General features: G+C 39.3%; 1 long non-coding RNA gene across 6 annotated transcripts in view; it reads left to right on the forward strand.

Moving 5' to 3' along the window:
- LOC148186667 (uncharacterized) overlaps nt 1–14,507 on the forward strand; it is a 140,207-nt gene that overhangs the window by 36,210 nt on the left and 89,490 nt on the right. Inside the window, exon 5 of one of the 6 annotated variants that reach the window (XR_015779509.1) lies at nt 11,824–11,909. The exons of the other annotated variants lie outside the window; for them this stretch is intronic. This is a non-coding gene — a long non-coding RNA (uncharacterized LOC148186667). The remainder of the gene's footprint in view (nt 1–11,823; nt 11,910–14,507) is intronic. 6 annotated transcript variants of the gene reach the window in all.

Here is a 14,507-nt window from a genome sequence, read left to right on the forward strand (position 1 = left end):
TCCAAGTACAGACGCTCTCCTTCACTGTGTAAAGATGTGCCACAGCAAATCCAGCATCCTCTTTTTCCCAAGGCGCTAGCACGAGTTATGTTTAGATCTAAAGTTGAAGTCACACAGAGGTCACGACCTCGAGCAGACAGCGGGTCACAGCCTCGGTGACCTGTCTACATTTTCTCCGTATACATGTTATTATTCAGGTATGCAGGGGGGAGACGGGGATCAGGTTACAGTGAGCTACTCATTCATCAAGGCAGGCAGAGAGAGACAGTGTGGAAACAGAGACCACGGGATGATAAATATCAGCAGGAGCTATCTATGAACCACAATATTAAACACACAATGTGAGGGGAACAAAAAAAAAGATTTTGACAAAAAGTGCCAGGAAATGAGAGAGCGATGTGGTGAAAAAAGGACACGGATACCAGCAGAGAGCCTGTCGGACCTGAGACTTATTGGCACAAATCAGCGCCGTCAGCCCCCTGGCTTACCAACCACAAAACCTGCAAGCTAATTTATAGATCGGTTCAGGTTTTCCGTGACCGACTGGAACCTCTCGCTCTATTTTAAAACCATTTGGGAAAGGAGAAGTTGTGTCTGCATAGTTATTAGCCCATTCTTTTTTTGCCATCTGGGTTGTAACCCAACCCTTTTTACCGAGTATTCATATTGAAAAGCCTTTATGGTCTTTTATCCCACTTTGTATGCTTAAGAGAGAAAACCCATGAATGCATCTTTAACTAAGTGGCAGTTTATCTGTAATGATCTCATGAAAATGCATTCACTTGAAGCACTTCTGCAGCAATGCGTTGTTTATTCCAGAGCATCTCTAATGCTTCCTCTCCTCCATACATTCAGCGCCTCTGAAAAGCTCCCAAGCTGCAGATTTAGTTGCAGGTATATGAATATTCAAGATCCCAACAATTTAAGCACTTTATGAATAATGCTGGCTGTATACAAAGCCATTTCCTGACTCACTGCCATTTGTCATACCCCCCCAAACCCCTCTGCCGTGTTTATTTTTCTCTTTCAGTCGTTCTCCATCTGCCTGTAGGGCAGATCCAGAGGACGGCTTCTTCAGGAAGAGAATAGACAGATTTAAACACTGCTCACTGTCCTGGCCGAGCGCCCGAGCCTCAGGATGACTTCAGGGGCTGGAATTTAAATCCCAGGATAAGGACAGAGAGAAAAAGGAAGGGGAGGAGGAATTAATGTCAGGTGAGTTACGAGGTAACGACAAAGATGAGACGTAGCAAGACGGATGACCAAGAGAAGAAATTAGGTGGAAAAGGCTTAAAAGCACTCTTAATGATACTTCTACTGTGTCAGTAGTTTTAGGGATGGCCAGTGAAATAGATATCTATAATTTCACAACTCAGCAGTGTTACTGAACTTATTTTGTGGAGAAAGCTGAGTGAATGAGAGAGAAGTTGAGATAGCCAATACCTGTACTCACTCCTCTTCTTCCTCTCTACTCACTTACCTTCCTCTTTTTTGTCCACTTGCTTGGTAGTTCACACACTAAGCTTTCCAACCCTCCTCTACCTCTTCTCTCCACCCCTCAATGTCGTACCTCCACTACTACGGTGAATGCCCATCATAAACGACTAGAAATTCCTGCCTATTCATTGAGTATTAAAAGCGACTGATTTGCTGCACAAAGCATGCTGGGATACCTGCAATGCGGACCAAGCCGGTGGCGTGACACTATGCAAAGCTGAAAGAATTTTGATTCAGTCAAAATTACCTTTTACCAAAATCACCAGCAGCGTCTCTTTCAAGACCTTACTGTGTCACATTTTTTATGACATCCTAACTTCATACTGTATGTTCTATAATCGTTATTCTGTGCTGTTTTTGCAGTAACTATAAGAAATTAACCCACACATGGATGGATTACTGAATGGACCTACCAGGCAAAGGCCCATGGGCCTAAAGTTTTTTTGGGGAGTCACTCAAATTAACATGTACTCACCAGAAGAGAGACTCAAAATGACCATGACTGTGAACTTGTACCGCCTAGAAAGTGTACATGGGCCCATTTATACTACAGTTTGGGATCTGTGTCAGTTTGGCTTTCCATGCTTGTGCATTTCTTGATCCACACTCTTTCTTCTTCTTCTTCTTTCCTCTACATTTTTTTCTTTTTGTCCCTCCTTTTCCCTTCTCCTTATATGTCTTCTCAAACCAGCTACAAGTGCATACTCCACCAATTAGACTGGAGTGTGAAACAAGAGACTATATTTTTTAACTGGGGCATGCGCTGTTTGGCAAGCCTGTAATGCATACAGCCTGTGCGGTCAAAATTTCTGGGCTGCATGTGGACGTCCACATAGGGGTCTGTGCTGACCATGGTGGACGTGGGAATATGCAGGAGCTATAAATTGGGCTGCTGTCAATGTAGACACAGAGACTTTGTAGTTGTTTTTTTGTTTTTTGGGTTGTTCCTTTCGCTATCTCACCATTCACAATTAGTTAAAAAAAACATTTTAGTTGTGAGCATCTTCTCCATTACCTCTGAGCACTGCATGGTGGGGGATAAGTGTATATAAACAGCACAATGAGAAATTAACAATTTTTGAGTATATTTACTTTATAACTTAACCCAATGTGCTTGGCTTGTAATAAGTATGACACTCTTTTTCTCACTAGCTCTGATTGTCTCTGCAAAAAGTTTGTAGCTTCCAGTCAGTTCAGTCTGTAGTCATGAAGCAAGAGGAAGCATTGTAGTACTGTAGTAAGGTTGTATTACTTTACATAAACATAGTCTGTGTTATTCTAAATAATCCCGAAAACACATGATTATCATGGGAACTGATTCTTCAGTAGAAAATAGTTCCAAGTATTTTGGGTGAACCAACCCTTTAAATTGATCTCAGACATCATCATCTCCACTTTCCCATAATGTCCTAACAGATGTACAGACATGTGTGCATACATACACATATGATGTATTGTACTACAAATACATAAACACACACACACACACAAACTGATATACAAGTGGAACCAAAAAAGGCATATTTACTTATATTCTGCACAAAAAATGTTTACCACTGCACAAGACTGTTTCCCTTTAGAATAATACAAAGCACATGTGGTTGTTTTGCTTGCAAGTGCAGCTTTGTGTTCTTATTTAGATGGTTTAGCTCTGGGATGATAGTATTACATTGTGTATACCCACCTGCTCTATGAATTCTAAAGCAGAATACTTTGCAGTTCCTCTGTGCGCAACGTTTCTATAGTGATGTGCATGCAGCCCCAAGTAATTGTCCTCCGGAGGAATTATGTATACCCTTAATAAATGTGTGTGTGTGTGTGTGTGTGTGTGTGTGTGTGTGTGTGTGTGTGTGTGTGTGTGTGTGTGTGTGTGTGTGTGTGTGTGTGTGTGTGTGTGTGTGTGTGTGTGTGTGTGTGTGTCTGTGTGTGTGTGTGTGTGTGTGTGTGTGTGTGTGTGTGCTGTCTCTAGGTAGATTCTTTTTAGCTAGTGGTCCCTTGCAGTCTCATTAAATGCGCTCTCTGGCAGGGAGTGTAGCGCTGCACATTCTCAGGGTGTGGTGGTGCCGGCTTAAATTTCACATTTCTATGAGTGTGTGTGCGCAGCAGTGTGTGTATGTGTGAATGTGTGTAAATGCATGTGTTTGACTGCTTATTAGCTCTATAGATGCCATTCTGCTCTTGGTTTGATCCCATAACCATCCAGTCTTTGGCCTTCCACCAAACTCTGGTTTTAATATCCTCAACATACACAGCACAGTTTTTTGACCTGCATGTGCGTGAATGAGTGTGTGTCTTGTGATGTGTTTATGTGCAGCAGGCACAGGTCTTAAAGTAAAAATGTGCAGCACGTTAAAAGGGAGCCTGGACATCAGTGTAAAGCACAAAGAAATTGAAAAAGCAGCCGAGGTAATTTGAGTCTGGAAGCTTTGTGAAATGTTGGCAATGGGGGAATTATTTAATAAAATCCTCTTCCTGCTTGTGAACCTCTATCCCAACGCTTTTTTCCTTTGTTATTTTCCCGCTCGCGTCTGTTGAAAATCTTTCTCTCGTCTTTATCACGTTGTATCCTTCCCTCCTCTCTTTGTCTCTCCCTCTCTGTCTGGTTCACCTCAGTAGAAGTTTGTCTTTTTCAAGTGTCGGTGTGGAGACTGCCACTCTGGCGCTACTTGTTGGGAGCATCTGACAAAATAGAGCCACAGCCGTAGGTGTCAAAGGCCTGTGATGTCTGAAGCAGCAGAGTATAAAGCTCTCAGGGAGCAAGAAATACTTTGGCCCGTGACAGTGACACACTCACGCACTGTTTAGATAGGACAAAGTGACAATGCTCTGCATGCTAAAGCTGATATTCTCTGACAACGCTGGGTTATGAGAAAGTCAAAAAGTCACTCTTTTTCAGCTTTGAGTGTATCTGCAAAAAGTTCACAAAGTCAGTCACTATAGTCTGCAGTCATGAAACAAAAAGAAGGCTTATTATATAACAGGCAGCAGGGTTTTGTTGTGGTTTAGAAATAATAAACCTCCCTTCCTAAGTATCATTGAGCAACATGTCAAATCTCTGCCAGAGCTGTAACATCAAGCAAGTAAATGAGTAATTTATTTTTCTCCCAAACAACGAAGTATCATGTTACCAGCATTTTTATTTTCTTTTTGGAAGAGTTTAACATTATCAAATTAAAGTCAGTGTTCCATAGCATAACTCAGAACATATTACCTCTTTTAACAAGGAAAAATTTAACAAGAAGCGTCTTTTAAAAGGAGAATTATCTTGCCAAATACTCTTTTCATTATTTTAAATCTGAACATACAGTAATGCTTCAAGCAAATTAGAGATGCTCGTATATAATGGAACACTGTGTTTTTCAAAATACTTTTGCTTCCAAACTGTTTTGGCTTGTGAAACCATAAATTGAAGCAATGTCCCCCTTCGACCCATAGTCATCAGCTCTATATGTTTATAGGTTTATGACCAGTGTGTGACCATTTTTATAGGAAAAAAAAGATAGAAAGTATTAAAAATAATAACAATGGTAATATGGTAATAATAATAAAAATAACAATAATAACGTTGAGGAAAAGAACTTATTTTTTTCTGTTTTCTAATCTTCTCAATCAACATACAACTTCACATATCACCGCTTTGTCAGCAGACTTTTGCATCTATATATTACACACTAGGTATAACCCTGCATCTGCTGTTTATGTTTGGGATGACGCATACAATGTTGGGATTTCAACAAAAGCTTGTGGTCAGGTTTAGACAACAGAAGCACGTGGTTAGGTTTAGAGAGAAACATCATGGACTGGCTCTACTTTCATGCAGGAAGCGAACGCTGGCCTCCTAGGTGAAAGTCCAGGGTTAGCTGGACTCATCCACCACCTTTCCCGTCATCCTTATAGGGACCTACAAGCTCCTTATAAATTTCTGTTGTCATTCATTAAAATTTTTATTGTGTTCTTGACAAAATATTGGCATTTATTGAAAAACAGAAATATTTTCTTTCCATACACACGTGGACAAAATTGTTGGTACCCTTTGGTTAATGAAAGAAAAACTCACAATGATCACAGAAATAACTTGAATCTGACAAAAGTAATAATAAATAAAAATTCTATGAGATTTAACCAATGAAAGTCAGACATTGCTTTTCAACCATGCTTCAACAGAATTATTTAAAAAAATAAACTCATGAAACAGGCCTGGACAAAAATGATGGTACCCCTAGAAAAGACTGAAAATAATGTGGCCAAATGGACATGTTAATCCAAGGTGTGTCCACTAATTAGCATCACAGGTGTCTACAATCTTGTAATCAGTCAGTGGACCTATATATAGGGCTACAGGTAGTTACTGTGCTGTTTGGTGACATGGTGTGTACCACACTCAACATGGACCAGAGGAAGCAAAGGAAAGAGTTGTCTCAGGAGATTAGAAAGAAAATTATAGACAAGCATGTTAAAGGTAAAGGCTATAAGACCATCTCCAAGCAGCTTGATGTTCCTGTGACTACAGTTGCACATATTATTCAGAAATTTAAGATCCATGGGACTGTAGCCAACCTCCCTGGACGTGGCTGCAGGAGGAAAATTGATGACAAATCAAAGAGACGGATAATAAGAATGGTAACAAAAGAGCCCAGAAAAACTTCTAAAAAGATTAAAGGTGAACTTCAAGCTCAAGGAACATCAGTGTCAGATCGCACCATCCGTCGTTGTTTGAGCCAAAGTGGACCTAATGGGAGACGAACAAGGAGGACACCATTGTTGAAAACAAATCATAAAAAGCCAGACCGAATTTGCCAAACTACATGTTGACAAGCCACAAAGCTTCTGGGAGAATGTCCTATGGACAGATGAGACAAAATGGAACTTTTGCCAAGACACATCAGCTCTATGTTCACAGACGCAAAATGAAGCATATCAAGAAAAGAACACTGTGAAACATGGAGGAGGCTCTGTTATGTTCTGGGGCTGCTTTGCTGCATCTGGCAAAGGGTGTCTTGAATCTGTGCAGGGTACAATGAAATCTCAAAACTATCAAGGGATTCTAGAGAGAAATGTGCTGGCCAGTGTCAGAAAGCTTGGTCTCAGTCGCAGGTCATGGGTCTTGCAACAGGACAATGACCCAAAACACACAACACACAGCTAAAAACACCCAAGAATGGCTAAGAGGAAAACATTGGACTATTCTAAAGTGGCCTTCTATGAGCCCTCACCTAAATCCTATTGAACATCTTTGGAAGGAGCTGAAACATGTCGTCTGGAAAAGGCACCCTTCAAACCTGAGACAACTGGAGCAGTTTGCTCATGAGGAGTGGACCAAAATACCTGCTGAGAGGTGCAGAAGTCTCACTGACAGTTACAGGAATCGTTTGATTGCAGTGATTGCCTCAAAAGGTTGTGCAACAAAATATTAAGTTAAGGGTACCATCATTTTTGTCCAGGCCTGTTTCATGATTTTATTTTTTTAAATAATTTTGTTGAAGCATGGTTGAGAAGCAATGTCTGACTTTCATTGGTTAAATTTCATAGAATTTTTATTTATTATTACTTTTGCCAGATTCAAGTTATTTCTGTGACCATTGTGAGTTTTTCTTTCATTAACCAAAGGGTACCAACAATTTTGTCCACGTGTGTATATGCAGGTCTCTCTACAATTTATTACATTATAAGTCACTCTTAATGAATTCAGTGTGGGTGTTTGTGTGTTTGGTTCCCTTGAACTAATATACATATGTCTCATACATACACATGAGATATATCCACTTGTACTTTTGTTAAAGCAGAGAACGTTCTGTATTCAGCCATGTGTTAAATAAAAAACTGGCACTTTGAATAAAAGCCAATCAATAAAATACATTAGGACCTACAGATGAGCTGGATTTGGTTCTGAACAATGCAAGTTCTCTAAACTAAGTAAATCTAAGCACTTGCAAGCTCATTAGTTTGACAAGGTCATACGTGAGGACTCAAATATGTTTAGAAAAGATAAAGATAGATACTGAAGTGGACTGCATGAGCGCAAGAGTAGTTTCTGCCAGCATTTTTTTCAAGATGACGATCATTCTCTTACTACTTGTTTTTGACAGATTTCTGGGAGTATAATTGCAAAGGGATTCAAAGTTTAATGTAAGGATCACTATGTATAAAAGCATACTAAGTTGCAATTGTATTAGATACACTTAGCTAAGATTAATTAGTCTTATTATGGCTATGAAAATAATTCAAATATTATCAAAATTGCCAAGTGCAATATCCAAATTGCAACAGCTGCAATTTTTTAATAAAGGTAAAATAATTATTGTTATTGAAATTATTATAACTAAATTATTATTATTATTAATGAAGCATTGTGGTGCTGCAGAGATGCCCCAGCCTACAAGTCGTTTTCCAGACAAAATCACTGATTGACATTTCAGCTCAGTGCACAGCTCAATTGTATTTGTTTGTGGTATAGGTGTGAGGTATTTATTGTTAATGCACGGTGAACATCCATTATTCGATCAACATCGAGTGACGACCCACTTCGTATGTATATGTAAATTGTTTATTCTAAGGTAACAAAAAAAACAGTTCTTATTTTCAGGTGATTATATACGGAAGATAATATCCTTATTATATTTCATTTCTGCTAATATACATATATCTCCCTAAATCCTACACACTGGGCCTTTTAAATGTATTAAAATTGTTAAAAACACACATTTTAGATAGATTTCTAATAGATATAAAGCAAAAGTTAACTATGGTGTTATGAGATTAAGACATATACAGTGTCTGTGTGTGTCAGGAAGTGCAGTCTATGTGAGTTGAGGGGTGCAGGCAAGGTTGGTGTAAACAACCACTGAGCAGCTGTGGCAGAAAGCTAACATGACTAAGAAGGCGAAGCAGTGATGTGGCGAGGCAACAGCAACAGGGCGCAAATACACACACAATTTGACACTCTAACCTTCACAACCACACATACATAAGCACACTTGTACTCGGATGTGAGCACTCACACTCACATACCAGGTGTGCACTTGACACATGGTGATAATGGCGTGCAGGCATGACTAATACACCGAGCCCTCACTGGTGAGAATAGGGGTAAGCCTGGGCATATGGACATCATCACTCATACCTAGAGAGCGAGCGATAGCGGTAGGAGAAGATCTATGGTTTTCGATGAGGACCCGGGCTCTGACCTCTCAGAGCCAGACCACATTACAGGCAATCACTTACTCTAAATAAGCACACCGAGGGCTGATTAAAGGAGAGAGATTGAGCGAGAAAACTCAGATGGATGTCTGAGAGAGAGAGCGAGAGTTTAAACTACATGAATCATTGTGAAGGTTGGGAGGAAAGAAACATCACACCTTCGTTAGTGGTCGCTCACTCATCTGAACCAAGAATCGAAATAAAGCAGGTAGCGCCTGATGGGACCAGAAAGGTGGTGTCCCAATTTATTTGACAGCGCCCTGGGCTGAGTCACCGGCATTTTAAACTCGCCTTTTATCTTCGGATCCGTCCTTTCCACAAAAGGGCCCCATCGCTCAGCGACCTCCCTGAATAAGATAAGCAAAGAAGATCAGAGCGAGATGAGCAGGGGAGAGGGGAGGATGAAAGGATTAAAGGAGGGGAAGTGTTAGATCTATCTCTATAGGAAAGGTGCTGTCATTACACGACGACCCCTACTAGGAATATTCAGGGTGAAGCAGCTCTTGCACCGCGGGGGCGTACAGGTCTAGCTTTGATTTGAAGGTGTGAGATACAACATACTCTAATAAGCACTCTGTATTTGAGAGCATTTTTGTATGCTCACACACCAGTATCATACCCCAAGAGATATGCTCAGATATAAATATTTAGCTACGGGGAGAACATGCTTTGTGCGACACTTACTCCAGCCGTGGATGAACTTTTAATAGTCAGAATCTGCAGATACAGAGTGTGATTTCATATTGATTGTTAACCACAAAGAGCACAGTGCAGCTCTGTGGATGGCAGTGTCAGTCAGTCTGTTGATCAGTTCTCTGCTAGACTGAAGTATCTCAACAACTGTTTGATGGATTGGTATTAACTTTTTAGATTCATGCTCCCCAGAGGACAAACCCCAGAGGACAAAGTCCTTGGGTCCTTTGCAGAAACGTACGCTGTCATCGTACGTTTCTGCAAATAATTGATGTTACATTGATATGTTTCATTGAACAGAATGAAATGCCTTTATTGTCAATGAACAGCTGTACAATGACATTTAAGAGCAGCTTCGGACAGGGAATAAATACAAATGAATAAAACGATTAAAACAATTAAATGATCCACCCAACAACTCATACATAAAAACTAAACTTGCAACAGCAGTAAAAAAATATATATAGAGTCATAAATATCAAATTAATGTTTCTAAAGTGACATTGTTTTGGTTACATGTGTATGAGCTGACTTTGTTATCAGGAGGTGAAGAGGCTGTAGCACGAGACCTACATGTAGGTGAAGCAGCTGCCAAGCTGCAGACAACTGTGTGAGACCAACAACAACAAAACAAGTTGTTTGTTAAGTGAGACATTGCTGCATTTCCAAAACTGCAGTTCTGCCCCCAAAACTGAGTATTTCAAAGAAAACACTTTTCCTGCGATAATCAAATGGATTTTGTGCCTAAACATAACCACACATTAACCACAACCTAGCTGAAATGTAAAGAAGATCCAACATATTCTCTACATAATAACATACTAATGTTACATATCAGAAACATATAATGCTAACATTTATTTTGCTGATAGGGTTTGTTGATCTCCTGACTTTACCTCCTTCGTCACTATAAAGTTGACGTGTGTTTTTTTGTGAAATATTTTCCAATCTGTTTGATGAATTACCATGAAATCTGTATGACTTTGGTGATCCTCTGACTCTTCCTTTGGTGCCAACAGCAGGTCAGAGTTCAAGGGTCAAGGTTTCGAGGTTTGTTGTGCAGACTGGAGAATTCAGCAGTCCAAAACAAGACATTACAACAATACAGATTTAAGACATTAAAACAAATACATAAGAACAAGTATCGTCTCTCGTTGAAATAGTATCAAAGTTAAGAACAGTAAAAGAAGAATTTATAAGAATGTCATAACAAAATACCTTTATACACACACACACACACACACACACACACAGAAAACACACATGCACATACACACACACTTTCGTAAAAGCTTAAGTGCATCTTCTTGTGCACGTTTTGTTTAATAGTGCAATAGCAGCAGGTACAAAAGTATTCCTATACTGTTTAGTCCGGCACCCGGGGGCCACAAACTGATGGCCAGAAGAAAGAAGCTGAAATTCACTTTTTAAGGGATGGGAACAATACGATACAATACAAAGTTTTCACTTATTCGATGAAATTTGTCAACAACTACTTGATGAATGGGCAAATTTTTTTTTTTCGAACACTCATCGTTGATTTCCTGACGCCACCATGACATTGACAGTTGTGTTTAAGTGAAATGTCTTGACTATTTGTGGATGGATGTTGGAGGATTTCAGACATGCTTTTGCATCTCTGGATTAATTGGAATAACTTTTGTCATGTTGCATATGCCAGCATGCTAACATACCAAAATAAGGTCATGAATATGGTAAACATAATACCTGCTAAACATCTTAGTACATTTAATATGTATGTTAGTACAGTATGCTAAAGCTCAAGTACAGTCTCACGGAACAGCTAGAAAGAAGCCCACTCTTGTTCAGCACTGTGTTTGGCAGAAGAAGAGCACTGTTTGTACAAATTATGACTCGCATGACAGGTTGTGTTTTATATTTTGTATCATGTGCAGGATGACATCTGTGGAGAGGAATGTCACTGATCTGTTGTGGCAGAGAAGTTTGGAGAGAATTTAGACGGCCGTCTTCATCTCAAGCATAAAAAAAAATAGTTTCAGCCGACATCATGAGTTTTGAGTTATGTCAAATCTGCAAAACACCACAGAAAAAAAAGCATCCAAAGCCACTGCAAACAATGTGTGAGGGTGGGGTGTCCAGGGGCCCAATAACTCTCTGTAGATAGAATATTAACATTCAACTTGTTTTTAAATTGGATGTTACATTTCATGACATCTCTTGTCCTCAAACACAACTTTAGCATTACAGCATGACTTTAGCAGTCACGCTGTAATGAGGGTGATTCACTGTTTCCTCATTATCCATTTAGTTTTCTGCTGCTCAACCAATAAGCGCTGGCCTGTAAGTTTTTTTCCAGACAAAAACTAATGGCTTTAGTTTACTTATCTCTACTATTATTTCTTGTATATGACACACACTCTTGATTCATGCAGTAAACCAGATTTTAATTTGCAGGGTAAACCAGAGGTTGTCATGGGAGCAGTGTAATAGACGACAGCAGTCCTAATAGGAAACATCATTCTCCTTCCTCGTGTTCAAGGGTGAGTCTTTGTTAGCCAGTCGGGCCTAATAGAGTAATTTCATTACTCTGATTCTCCACAATGCAATTGTGTTGTTAGTAGTTATGATTAAATACTTTCTTTTTTTCTGTGAGATAAAAAAGGCTTGTGCATTAATAGCTACAAATTTTATTATTTGTTGTGACGCATTTGTGAGACGTCAGTTGAAGTTATCACGGTTAACTGAAATCAGCAGCTTGTTTGTGTGTTTCACTCAGCGTTGTGCCTAAAACAGAGTGTGAATGTGCTCCACTGATGCACTGTATCTGCACACTCTAATATGAGGATGCTGTAAATGGCATACTTCTGCTAATGATGTGCCGCCTGGTAATGAGGGTAAACAAAGTGTTTCGTTTTTCACAGTACACCCACCTCCATGCAGTAAATATACACAAAGAGGTGCGTGGTGAGAGGGGGGAAAATAAGCAAAAAATATTAGCTGCACAGCGGTTTTGTACCTGTTGTTTGCACTCACTTCACTTTATGTTTAAAGCCTGACTTACTTACCCATCTAATGTCACAGACTGTGCTACAATAGCAAACGAAAAGGGTTTTTTTGTTTTGTTTTGTTTAGTTTTACACATACTGTATAAAAGTTTCTGGCATTGTTGCCATGGAAGCTGCACATCTCTATGGCCTTATTATAAACTTCCTTTCATGAATCATTTGTAACAGTTAACAACAACAAAACAGGCATAAAACTATGTCAGTTGGAGTTTAACATAAATAATATACAGTAAATGAAATACATTTGATGAATGACCATCTTTTGTCTTTCGACTCTGAATCAATAATTTCACATGTAGAATTTCTTTTTTAAGAGCTATTGTATTTTGTTTTTACATGTAGTAATAGATTGACCTCTCATTTTCTATCTCACAATTCATTTTCCTACTTTACCATTTGCAGTTTTGGTTTTAAATAGATTGATTAATTAGTAATTAAGTTAAATGAGGTCCAGCGAACAGAGTCGATGTGTGTGGGGTCACTGCTAGCTCAGCCCCCTCTCACTCCCAGAGAGTTATAATACTCCACCTGGGCAGAGTCCCTGGCTTTTATCATCTGTGTGAGATGCACAGAGTTTTTCCAACGAAACCCATCTGCGTCATTGTTATACGCTAAGAGCAACAGACGTAGATTAAAGAGTGTGAAAGTCTCTTCAGGGTGGGTCGGAGGTAAAGTGGATGGAACCAGCAAACACAGAACTTTGACCAAAGAGAGACCGGTATGTGAGACCAGCAAACGCCGCTACCTCTCTGGCCACGTTTGTGGCACTGAAAGCAGGGTGTTTTTTTGCTGACATCCTCTGTGTTTTCCTAACCATAACCAAGTGGTTTTGTTGGCTAAATCTACTTGCTGATCCCTTCTGCACCAATGCAAAAGGCATAATTTTAGTAACACTGGGTTTCTGCCTAAGCAGCAATATATGACGAGTAGGTTTAGAGTTGTTGGTATTTAAAATTTGTTTTAAAATGAAATGTCCGATAAGATTTTAAAGTCAAAGATTCATCATTTACAGGATGTCAAGTTAAAAAAAAACTAGAGTAAAGAAATTGGCAAGGCATTCATATTTTTATTATCTATTTCAGTTTTAATTTTTTTTTCATTGATTGCATATTGTATTCATAAATATGTAAATCCTTGTTGACATACTTTGTACTTTTTAATGTAAGTACATCATTTTTGTGGTCGATATGGAAATATACAGTATAATTCAGTAAATTTATTAATTGAACAGAATTGGACTATGAACAAGTCCATAACTATTTAAGTGGCATGTTTGGACTCAAAATATCTGTACCTGCACTCTCCCAACTTCCATAACCTGCAGCCAAAATACTGAGTCACACCTCAGGATTAAGTGTCTGTTAACCTATGAGCAGGATTATCAACAGGATTATGTCTGTTGCATTGATTTAAATGTTAAAGAAGTGAAACCTGGAGAAAAGTGTTTCATAGGAGTTAGTGATGGAGACGAAACATCCCAATCTAATTCCAGTAGGTGGCGGGGGGGTCTGATAGTTATATCTGCTTCCACAGGTTTATCATTGCAGACAGAGAGAGGGAAGACAGGGTGGGGTGGCCGGGATTAATGTGCTCATTATGAGGAGGATTCGGCTTATTACAGTTTTGACGCTGATACATGTAATCCAGCATTCTGGTAATGAAGCTGCAGCCGACCTGATTGGCTGTTTTTAATTGCTCTAACAGAACAGAGCAAATACGACGGTCATGTCCTGAAGCTCGGTGCTGTGTGACAGTCCATATCCAGCATCTGTAAACAGTTAGCTGTGAATACAGTGTGTTTACTGCTGACAAAAAGACAATTAATGGGATTAGTTGCAGGGAATTTTGGGCAGTAATGGAATGAATGGGGTCGATTTATGGTCAGAGTTTTAGTTTGAGAAAAAAAGAAAGGAGAACAGTGTAAGGGCTGTTTGCTGAATGGGCTGCTATTCTGTCAGTCTAGACGAGTTGAGCACTATGACCCCTTTTCCCCCTTGTTTTAAAATGTGTCTCATATCCAGATTGTAGCTAGATATGATTTACCCTGATTACATTTACACCTGGTGTTAATGT

Source organism: Plectropomus leopardus, chromosome 17, assembly GCF_026936395.1.
Source record: "Plectropomus leopardus strain MGB_pleo_1.0 chromosome 17, ASM2693639v1, whole genome shotgun sequence".
Lineage (NCBI taxonomy): Eukaryota > Metazoa > Chordata > Actinopteri > Perciformes > Serranidae > Plectropomus > Plectropomus leopardus.